Raw genomic sequence first — 12,544 nt, 5'->3', positions numbered from 1 at the left:
GCATAGGAATAGACACATAAATAAGTGGAACAGAATAAATAACTTAAATATACAGGGTGGGTCAAAGTAGGTTTACAGTTGTTCATATGAAAAAACACAATAATAAATAATAATACAAGAATAAACTGTTATGTGTACTCACAAATGTAAACCTATTTTGCCCCACCCTGTATATTCCAGCACATATGAGAAAATGTACAAGTCAAAGGTTAAATTTTACTTCAGCAGAAAAAAATAATTTTTCTTAAATGATCATCACAAAACTAGATATTACCTTGCAAAAAAATTAGATTTTTATCATAAATTACATATTCTATATAATAAAAGGCTAATATGCAAATCGACCAAACAGCGCAACAACCGGTCACTATGATGCGCACTGACCACCAGGAGGCAGATGCTCAACGCAGGAGCTGCCCCCTGGTGGTCAGTGCACTCCCACAGGGGGAGCGCCGCTCAGTCAAAAGCCGGGCTCATGGCTGGCGAGCACAGCGGAGGTGGCAGGAGCCTCTCCCGCCTCCGGGGCAGCACTAAGGATATCCGACATCCCCCCAGGGCTCCCGGACTGTGAAAGGGCACAGGTTGGGCTGAGGGACCCCCCCCCCCCCCCGCCCCAAGTGCACGAATGTCGTGCACTGGGCCTCTAGTATATATATAACCTCCAGGTGGAATTAAAACAAATATAAAAAATAAAAGCGATACACATTCTACAACAAAATTTAGAAGATGATATGCCTTCCAAACATTCTTAATAAGAAGCAGGAACTTTAAAAGGTAGACATAAGAAGTTTAAAATTTTCTATTATAAAAAAAAACTACAAACCAATGAAGCGATTAAATCAGAAAAAAAAAAAATCTGACATGTAGAGAAAAAGCATAGATCCAAGTTGTCCAGTTTATAAAAACAACCACACTCAGACTTACTTGAAATCAGTGAAACAGCAATTAGTTTAACAATGAAAAACAGTGGAACCTTGGTTCTCAAACTTAATTTGTTCAGGAAGGCTGTTCGAGAAGCAATTTGTTTGAAAACAAAATCATTTTTTTTTCCATTAGAAATAGTGTAAATTGAACTAATTCATTCCAGACCCCAAATGATTCCACTTTAACCTTTCTTATATGTAATACATGTCTAATGTACTATTTAATCTATAAACAAACACTTCTTAAATTTATCAAACTACCACCTACTAGCCTTAAAGGAATCACTTTCAGCACTCATAACGGGTATCTTTTAGGAAGTCAGTATGCAGCATCTTCACTTTTTCATATCACTGCCTCCAAAATGCTGTCACTGGTTAACTGCTTTTTGCTTATCCAATTCAACAACAGTTTTCTACCTCTTCACTTGCCTGTGATCATTGTTTCTTTTACACCCCTAGCAACATTAGCACTCTTGATGGCCACGTTATGTTTTAAAATTGTGCTAATCATCCATTTAGCCAGTGACAAAAGCAAAAACAAACAAAAAATCCACAAAAATGTTTACAGCACAATTTTCTAAGATGTTAGCAAGGCAAGGTTTAGCTGTAAACTCATACTGGCCTATTCTCTCAGTGGCCTGAGAGATGCTTTTTGTCATGCCGATGTATTAGCAAGAAAGGTTTGTCTGGTGGAGAATGGAGACACTTTTTCATCAACAACTTGGTCGAGAACCGAGATGGGAGATATTCGAGAACTGAGATTTGACTGTATCACTTCAGCAAAAATTTAAAAGATTGATAATATCTCAAGAGGATACTGTTGTATTTCACTGATCTAAATGTTAATTATGACATCCTTTTGGAAAGCAATCTGGCAACATATAGGGTGACCCCAAAAAAATATGCGCACACTTTGAATAATTGTAAAGGCAGTGTTTATTAAAATACATTTCATTTTCAAAATTGAGCTGTCAACTGTTAAAATGTGTAAACATTTTTGGAACATCCTATATATCTAACTATGTACATACCCACACATAAATACACATATATCTAAGTATATGAGCACGTAGAGAAAAAGGAAATGAAGTTGAAGTGAAAGATAGGTATGTATAAGAAATATAGGTTAAAAAAGATAAATGCACCCTGGCTGGTGTGGCTCTCAGTTGGTTGGGCATCGTCCCAGGCACAAAAGGTTGCTGGTTGAATTCCAGGTGAGGGTACATGCCCAGATTGTGGGTTTGATCCCTAGTAAGGGGCATGCAGGAGGCAGCCGATGCTTCATTCTCACATTGATGTTTCTCTTTCTCCCCTGCCTCTCCTTTCCTCGCTCTCTAAAAATCAATTAAAATGCGTGTGTTTTTTAAAAAAGGACAAATGTATCTCTGAAATGGATAAGTGCATACATTTATGTAATGAAATTATGAAAGTTCTTATTATCAGAAATGGACTCAATTATCAAATGATTAGTTTAGGGTTGTCAAAATCCTACACAAAGTCAGCTGGAACAATGATGAAGCCTACTATCAGCATTGTTAACCTCTGAAAAAAAATATAACCCAGAAAAGTCATTGGGAGTAAAACCTGTAGATGCTGTGTTACCCACAGGTGGTAAGAAGGCTCTTTTTCCCTAGTTTTTCTCTTTAACATAAAACGTAGTTAAATGTATAAGGTAAAAGAAAAGGTGAACTTCAAAAGACACAATAAAAGATGCCTGCCTCCCACTCTGAACTCTATTTTTCTATTCCACCCAGACACCAGCCACAATTTCTTCATACAACTTTGTACACATGGGAGCATAACTTCAGGATAAATTCCCAGCAAAGAAGTTGTTATGACAAAGAGTATATACATTTAAATTACGATAGACAGATTTCATCAAATTGCCTCCCAAAGAGGCACCCACCTTCGGGAAATGCTTAATTGTGAATCCAGTATGTCAGTGGTGATTTACAATTGAATTTACATTGTGCAGTTGAGCATGTTTCTGTTTCACTCAATAATGGTAAACAAAGGGCAGAATATTTAACTCAAGAAATAAAGACTTAAGAAAGAAGAAGGAGTGTAAAGCTTTGGGAAGAAAACAAAACATAAGAGTGAAGAGTTAGCTATAGCATGGGCAGTAAGCAAGCCATCAATGCAAATACCAATTAGTGAGACCCTTAAGACCCTTAAGCCCAGATTTGGATACCAAAAAGAATTCTCACAAGTTTGAAACAGCTGTTACAGAGCCCTTTCATTTCTCTTTAAGCACTTCACACAGAACCCAGTATTACCCATCTGAAATATGTATTTAAAATAAAACAAGAAATACGTTAAAATACAGAGGTACACAGCCTCACGATCCCATGAGTTAGATACTATTACTACTTCCAATTTATAGATGAGGAAGTGAACCTTCTTTTGGACTAAAAAAATACACGCAAATATATAATAAACATAATACATGGACGTTACAAAAAATTCATAAAACTCCACCATAACAAATACAAAGTGAACATCCCTACCCCTTACCTCTGAGTCCTTCTGTCCAAAGATAAATACTATTAAGTTTCCTGTGAATCCTTACAAAGATAAGAAATAAATGTACATAGACCTGCATATATCTAACATACAAGTTTAATGTGGTTTTTAGAAACTTTTTCTTATGGAAGTTTGCAAACATGTACAAGGGCAGAAAGAACGAGGTAACAAACATGTATGAACCCATTATCCAGCCTGAATAATGAATAAATCCCCTCCCTGCTCCCCAGATATTTCCAAGGAAATTCCACACATTTTGTCATTCTAAACATACAACTATTAGAAAGTTATAATAGCTGGTTTCCAAATCCACAGTAGAGTAGACATGAAAATTTAGAAATGGGTTGGAGAAAAGGCTTTATTATAGGAAAAAATGATAGCTGCCTTAAAAGAAAAAAATAAATGAAAACTGTTTAATTATAAATGCAGGGTGGGGCAACACTAGGCTTATACTTGTGAATATGTGAAACACAGAATTTATTCTTGTATTATTATTAATTATTTTCTTATGAACAACTGTACACCTACTTTTGCCCCGCCCTGTACATACACGTAACAATGACACATCAAAAAGAATAATGTTCAGGAATTTTGTTGCAAAAAGGCAGCAAAGTATGTGATACATTTGTTTCTAAAACTTGAAATGGTTAAAAGAAAAGTTTACATTTTAGGGAGTTAACCAGAAGTTCTTTTCACTTATGTCAAACATTTTTTTCTTTCCCTTAAACAATGCCAGATATATGAGGCCTTACACAATTAGCTTTGATTTGAGAGGACATGGAGAGTTTAAGATAAAGAATGGTTGGTGACATGTGAAGAAAACAGAACCACTGATATTTGGATTTTAAAACTCAAGATTAAAATATTACTCTCTCAAATAATGCCTCTAGGAAGTTTAAAACGGTAAATAAACTTATTTAATGAATACTTCCCTGGGCCAGACACTCACTGGGTAAGTGCTTTAGACATACAAACTCATTTAATCTCACAATCCCTTGAGGTAGGTAATTAAGACAAGATACTACTTGCCCAAGGTCAATCAGCTAATAAACTTCCTTTTCTTATTAGAACTGTAGCTATAGTTGAAGTACTTATGTTAGGCTTCACCTTTCTTCAAAATACAAGATTAGGTATAATATTTATTTTCATTCTCTGGAGCAAAGGTTTAATTGTGACAGGTACTGTGCAACAAACTGAGCAATAGATTTACTCCTAAATATCTGATGATGCTTTTTAAAAAAATATCTAATGATGTTTGCATTATTTTATTCATTATGATTCATGATTAAAGGTACGTATGTCACATATGGCAATTTCTATTCCAAAAGAGTTATTACATATACTACTTGTTAAATTTCTAAAGATCTATGGATACTTATATAGCTTTCTCTACATTTCCACTGACAGGGAAGTTTAATGAAGTTTTACTGCTAACCATCTCCCTTTTATGATTCTAAAACTGTTTCTTGTAACTTCAACCCATTCATCTGGTTAAATCAATAAAGACTAAATTTCTTCTTTCTCTTCCACAAGGCAGCCTTTTAATATCTGCATAATCTTTGCAAAGAGTCTCCATGCAAAACACTCCCGGTCTTGATTCTAGTTTGACATGGTTTTATTTGCCATTATCCTTTCTTCTCTTAAAAAGTGACTCACCAAATTAAACACAAGACTCCTCCAGAGTGCCTAACCAGAGCAGGACACAGGGAACTATTAGTTCTCCTGTTCTGGACCTAAAATCATTCCTTTCTTCCACCACCAAGTCATTTTTATGTGTATTAAATTTTCAGGTAAGTCTTTGGCATATTAATTCAAGAAGCAGTAGTGAAACATTTATGATGTAACTGAACCAGGCTTTCCTTTCCCAGGCTCCCCTTCCCTAAACTCAGCTTTTTTTGGGGGGAAAAACACACACACACACACACACACACACACAATTCCACCATAGTTTCTTCCAGGCTCCCCTTCCCTAAACTCAGCTTTTTTGGGGGGAAACACACACACACACACACACACACACACACACACACACACACACACACACATCCAATCCCACCATAGTTTCTTTATGGCTTCTGGAAAGGAGTCTCTAGATCAGCGGTCGCCAAAGGGTGGTCCGTGAGGTCCGAAAGGTTGGCGAGCGCTGCTCTAGATGACTATACTTCACTGTTAGATGACCTTAAAGCTTTATCAATAAACACAATCAGAAGAGCTACATGACTGAGTGCCACATGCTCTCCAGAATTTACTATGATAATCTAATACAGGAATTCTAGGTTTTGACTACTTTCAGCTATGTAGTGGTTTTTTATGTTGCCTTTAATTTGTTCCTTACTTTTTAGCATTCTAAGATAATTATATAACCTGAAAATAAAAATACACATATCCCTATTAATAGCAGGTTACTGATAAACTTTACTGAACTATGTTGTGAAATGTTAGGAAAGAATAACTCTTAGGTCAGAGGCTGAGCTACCATCTCTGCCTCTTCAGGAGGCCTTCAGCCATTATTAGCACCTTTGTACCTTAGTCAGTTTAGATGCCACTTCCCTTGTGGCTTCATTATTTCTGAAAGAGTTGTATTTGTATACTCTGTGGCTTGATTTCACATTTTTTTATTCATTTAAGTTCAAAACACATCTATGGACCAGCTGCTGTTTATACTACAGTATTTAGAATTCCCTACTATTAAAGTCTCAGGATGTTCTATTCCCATGGGGTTGTTACTGTTAAATTACACATGACCCTACTCCATTCAAATTTTTAATGCAAATATGTTATAGCAAGCAACACTCTCTCTCTAGGCCAGCCTAGAAGAGTTGTTCTCCAACTGTGCTGTGTATCAGAATCACATGGGTGTATTTTTGTTGTTGTTAACACTGTCACAGATGTCCTCTATATTCTCCCCTTTGCCCATCTCTACCCAGCCCCCGCCCCCACTCCCTTGGCCTTCACCACACTATTGTGTGTGTCCATGGGCTATGTATATGTTCTTTGGCTAATCTCTTAACCTTCATTTATCCAGTCTCCTCTAACCTCCTCACCTCTGAGAGCTGTCTGTCTGGGAATATATCCTAAGAATCCCAAAACACCAATCAGAAAGAATATATGCACTCCTAAGTTCATAGCAGTTGTTACTTACAATAGCCAAGATCTGGAAACAGCCCAAGTGTTCATCAGTAGTTCATCAGTGGTACATTTACACAAATAGAATACTGCCCGGCTGTAAAAAAGAAGGAAGTTACCCTTTGCATCAGCATGGATGAACTTGGAGATTATTATGCTAGGTGAAATAAGCCAGTCAGAGAAAGACAAGTACCATATGATCTCACCTATATGTGGAATCTAATGAACAAAATAAACTAACAAAACAGAACCAGAGGCATGGACACATGGATGTCTTTTGAAAGCACACCAACCCTAGCCAAATCTGGACCTACTGAATCCAAATAACTGGAGGTGGAGGTCCAAAAATATTTTTAAATAGCTCCCGAGGTAATTCTACTTGGAAACTACTGGTCTAGAGGACAAGAAAGAACTCTAATAATGCAATGCTGTATCTCTTGTGTAAATACAATGTTTAGGCATAAAGATAATTTTGAACGTAACATCACCCACAATAACACCTATTTTTTCCCACATCAACATCCCAACCTAAATAGATTTAATTAGTTATTCATAATTGAAGGCAAATTAGGTCCAGGATAGGAGAAGCACTTAAAAGTATGTCTACTTCAAGGAAATTTATTTAAGAGTCATTGGTCAAAGCCCCTCATAAATATTTCCAAACTAGTCTTCTTACATAGTAAATACCTCTACTCATATACTTGCTATACTATATTATGATAATTCATACACAAATCTGTCTTTGTCTCCTAGAATGTGAGATTTTAAGAGCAGGGATTATTTCTTGTCAATTGTAGTTCCAGCTCCTATCAATGTGCTAGCAACATTGTGAGCAGTAAATAAATCTTTGATTAGTGAAGAAAGAAAATAAAATGCCTATTTTCAAGTCTCATTCAACTAAAATAATCTTTAGGGTTCTGATGCTAAAAATTAACAACAAAAGATTTTATGTTACTAAATTTTAAAATAATTCAATTGGAACATTTTCCTAAGACAAATGATAAGCATTTATTAAGAATCAGCTATAAGCTAAATGCTGTGCAAGTGGAAAGGATACAAAAAAAGGACTTTGCTCTTGATAGTTGGGTAAATAATATGAGTATTCCCACGACCAATGAGACATCCTGTCATTGGTTTACAATCTACATCACAGAGCCCTTGGAGCCAAACTCTAAGACTTTTGATGCCCCCCAAGTAGCTAAAATTACTAGACTGAGAATTTATGCGTTCAACAACTCCATATTCATTAACCTATGACAGTTTTCCAGAGTTCAATACAATAGGAAAACTTAAAATCCGAATGGCAGTCTTCTACCATCATTATAAATAATTTTAAAAGTCTATGTGACTATCATTCAAAAATGGAACTATCTCTTGGACTAAAACAAACACATACAAAAACTATTCCTATTGTTATATACCTAAAATGTTTTGATGTAAAAATTTACTCACAGAATCAATCCAGATGCCCTGATCTATTGCTCATTCGTGTAACTTTTGAAGCTGTACTCTTTTTTTGCAGGCAAAGTATATAATACACCGATAAGCAATTTCCAGAGCAAAACTTGTGCTTCTGCATTTCTGGAACAGCCAATATCTTCCTACTCATTTTGCATTTTCCCTATCCCAGCAGTTTCCCAATGCATAATAAATGAAATAATTGTAGAGTTAGAGTAAGAGATTTCATTAAGTTAGACTAAAGTGAATCATAAAATCTTATATTAAGCTTGAATTGATGTTAACAATGTTTTTCAATCACCTCAGCTTTACAGATGAAAAAAAAATATTGATAATAGGAGCCAGAAACCCTGGCTCCCAGGGTAGTGCTTATACTAATTTACCTATGAATAAAAGCAAAAATTCCAGTCAATCATTCAAAAACTTAGGGTCTATTAAATGCTTGTCTTTTTAAGAAAAACTATACAATGAGATAATTTTTAGGTTTCCACTATCTCTAGGCACTTCTTTTTATGCCTCAATCCTGCACAATCTTGTATTTATTCATTTATGCTTTCAACCAATATTTACTGAGCACTTATTACATGCTAAGCACTGGCAAATATAACAATGACAAAACAAAATCACTGTTCACATAAAGCTTACATTCTGTGATCATAATAGGTACAATAGAAAAAAAATAAAGCTGAGAAATAATTTAGGGATTGTGGGTGGTAGGGTTACAATTTTAAATAAGATGCTTAGAGAAAGCCTCAGTGAGAGAGTTAAAACAGAGTAAAGACTTGAATGAAGTTAGGAAACAAGCCATGTAAACATAGGGGAAAGAATATTCAAGATCAAGACCTTGAAGCAGAAATTATCATGTTGAAAGAAAAGCATCAAGAGCAATGTGGCTAGAGTTGCATGAGCAAAAGGTAATGTATTAGAACATGAAATCAGAGAAGTGAGGGCTACTGGGAAGGACCAAATCAGAGAGGAACCTACAGTTGAAAATTTTCTACTAAAAAATACTAAATATTGCCTTGGCTGGCATTGCTCAGTGGTTAGAACGACAGCCTATGCACCAAAGGATCATAGGTTTGATTCTGATCAAGGGCGGGTAACCTGGGTTACGGGTTCTAATCCCAGCCCTGGTCGGGGGGTGCATGAGGGAGACAACCGATGTGTGTGTGTGTGTGTGTGTGCGCGCGCACGCGCGCGCCCCTTTCAGTTTCTTCCTCATTTCCACTCTATCTGAAAATCAATGGAAAAAATATCCTCGGGTGAGGATTAAAAAAAATTTTAAATACTAAAATTATCTTAGATCGGGATTAAATCAAGGGCCTTACTAGCAATGACCCAATTGAATAGGAAACAGCATGAACTGCTAATGGTAGAATTTATGGTATCAGCAGATTAGTAGAGATGTTATTTTCGGACATTCCCAGCATCCATTAAATTGTACTTCAGAGAGCATTATCAACTACTCTTAAGACTAGCTTTGAAGCATCGCCTTGTCAATTTACTAGGAAGTGAGTGCTGAAACGAGGATTAGAAGGCAGAGGATGAGGGAATTCACATGCTCTCCATTGAAAGAGAAGTGGAGAAATATTTTACCTCCCCTATCTCAGGAGGATATGCTAATATATAATTCAAAATAAGGAGGTAGCCAATCAAATAATATTCTACAACTAAGAGTGGAATACAAATTCCAGGGAGCCAACTTTTGCTTTACCCCAATACTCATAATACTGTAAGCATCCCAAGGACAACAAAAGTTTCTCTTATTTTCCACATTCCCCAGTCTACTCCAGTCATTTTAGGGCTCACATTTTGTGTTGCCTGAGGAAACCTACAAAAGTATCAAGTCACGAGAAAAGGCTCTTCTGAGCTCTCCCAACCTGATTTAGGAAACACACACTTTTCTCACACTCCTGTCTTTAAAACCTGAGGCTGCAGATAACCATCACATTTTCTCTACTTTTTTGTTCCTCTCTATCTCCCATTCCCAGAAAGATCAGGTACTGCACTCCAGAATCATAATAGTGTACCTCAATTTTATCTGCTAAAGTCTCCATATATTTCAGATCCCTTATTCTAAATTATTTTCGTCAGGTATCTCCTGACAAGCTCATGAGTTCTCAAACTATCATGCCAATTACAAAATATAATGCATCATACAAACACAGAGTATTAATATTTTAAGTTACTTATTGTAAGATACCAAATATAACTAGCTATCAAAAGCATCTTCCGTACTATAGATTTCTATCTGATTATAGGTGGCAAGACTTCTTCAATCTTTGGAATAATTTCCAGACTCAAATCAATTTTATTTTTTTTAATACTGTCTAACCAGCATGAAGAAAAAGAGAAAAAGGAAAAAAAAATCTGTATCTCAGGCTCTTTGGTACTTCTTTTAAATGAGTTAATATATAAATAAAAGTAAAGATTTAAAAATACGTGTCAAGCTCATTCAGGTTAAAAGATAATCCCTATCAAAGGCAGAGAGTGATTCAGTCTTAAGATTCTGAGTTTACTAGTATACTTTACGCCACATCCCCAAATATTGTTAGATAACTTCAACATAGAATTAATAAGTTGTCACTTGAAGCTGAAATTTATAACTGGAAAAATGCACTCTTTACTAGTATATGGTAAACTAAAACAAAACACAAGTATATACTAAACCAAGTGGTGCCAATTGCACTCCTTGCCGGTTCTTTTATGTGTGATCTTCTCTATCTTACTTAAGACCTTTCTGCTGCTGTATTAATATAAGCCATGGTTTTCAACTCCATCCCTCCCTACCTCCGTTCTTATTCATGTTACCCATAGTTAACCAAATAATCTTTCTAAAATGCAAAGCTGGGAGTAGGAAGGAATGATACAAATAAGACTTGAGGGAAGACTGCTTTGAGTTTGAAAAACCAGGTTCTACCACTTACTAGCAGTTTGATCTTATACAAATGTATTAATCTTGCTAAGCCCTGGTTTTCCATCTCTGCAAATTGTGGACAATATCCACCTCAAGGGGTCACTATGAGGACTAAATAAGTTAAAGTAAAAAAGCCTCCTAAAGTAGGCACCCAAAAAATGTTTAGCCTGAACCACCAATCTTTCCAAAAGGTTATCACATCCTAGGAGAAAACTGGTTTAAGGAGACTATCAGAGAACAATGTAATGGCTGGAATTGAGAATATTTGCTTTCTAGTAGTGATATCGTTGTAATTAATCTAGTTTGTTAATAACTAAAAAAGAACAAAGGGAAGGCCAAATTTTATAGACATGCCATTTGTGCAGCTTTGCCACGAAGCTGCAGTTTAACACTCCCCAAGCCCATTCCCTGAAGATTGATGGGGGAAGGGAATGGACAGGGGCAGTTTAGACACATGCCCAGTAAAGTCTGAATGAAATGGGGAAGGTATTTCTCTATTAGTCACACCTGAGAACAGGTGTGAGGCCAGAGTTAGGCATGGCGACTGCAAGTGCAGGAAGATTTGAGATACTTAAACTCCTAAACAAAGGAGTTTGCTCTCTTGCCTCCAGGTTCGGCTCCTGGCTTGCAGGACTCTCACACTCCCACACACAATGGACTAATGGACTGCAACTGGCTTAATGCTAAACTGGATCTAGCTCTACATGGAATGGAAACTCTGGACACTGGCTTTGCTTCTAACTCTGCTGAATCCCCAGCTGCACATCTTCCGGGATTACATTAAAGGAAATGGGACTTTGCAAACGGAGGGGTGTAACTCCATGCAAATAAAAGTCACTCATCCTCCCATGCAAGTCTCAGAAAATTATTTTTCTGAAGATATCATAAGGACATGGCCTACCCCCAACATTCAGTCGGGATAGGGAGACCCCACTCCCACGAGCTACGGAGAAAGACCATCCACACATTTCTCTGGAAATAGTAGAGGAGTTTACTTGGAAAACTAAACTATGATGAGAAAGTAATTTTGTGAGTATGCAGAAATCCAGAGTTAAGTAGATAGCTCTTAGCCAAGAACTGCTTGGACAAGGCTTGCTCCCCACCTTCCATGTCCTGTATCTGCAAGAGCTCATTGTCCCAAGTTTCTTTTACAAAATTCAGTTTTTTAGAGTGCCTCTAACCTTTTAATTACTCTAATTATGAGTAAGTGACTGCCATTTGAGAAAAAAGCCTCTAAGGCAGTAGTTTCTAACCATATTGAAGGAATTATTTTCATCTCCAAAAGCTGTGTGGATTGGCATGGGAGCAATGCAAGTCTCTGACAAGGAAGAAGGAAGAGGTGATACTGACAACTGTATACCCCTCTCCAGTGAGAAATTCTTTAAAAATGGAATCAAGAAACAAGAAAAAATGGAATCAAGAGGTCTACCAGGTAAGTTTTTGATCCAATGGGAACAGTAATCCAATGTTTGGAGAATTTGGCTCAAGCTATTAATTCATTTTCTAATACCTCATAGAATAAACCACATTCAAAGAATGCTATGAATGAATTCAGACAGAAAAACCTTCCTTGCTAAGCTTTATATTAATACTTGTA

At 36.4% G+C, this 12,544-nt stretch overlaps 1 protein-coding gene across 7 annotated transcripts in view; it reads right to left on the bottom strand.

Moving 5' to 3' along the window:
• HMBOX1 (homeobox containing 1) overlaps positions 1-12,544 on the bottom strand; it is a 186,821-nt gene that overhangs the window by 125,821 nt on the left and 48,456 nt on the right. The gene's annotated exons all lie outside the window — the stretch shown is intronic.

The sequence above is a fragment of the Eptesicus fuscus genome, chromosome 6 (genome assembly GCF_027574615.1).
Source record: "Eptesicus fuscus isolate TK198812 chromosome 6, DD_ASM_mEF_20220401, whole genome shotgun sequence".
NCBI lineage: Eukaryota > Metazoa > Chordata > Mammalia > Chiroptera > Vespertilionidae > Eptesicus > Eptesicus fuscus.
Note: the sequence above shows the minus strand (reverse complement) of the source record. Positions and strands in the feature narration are given on the sequence as shown.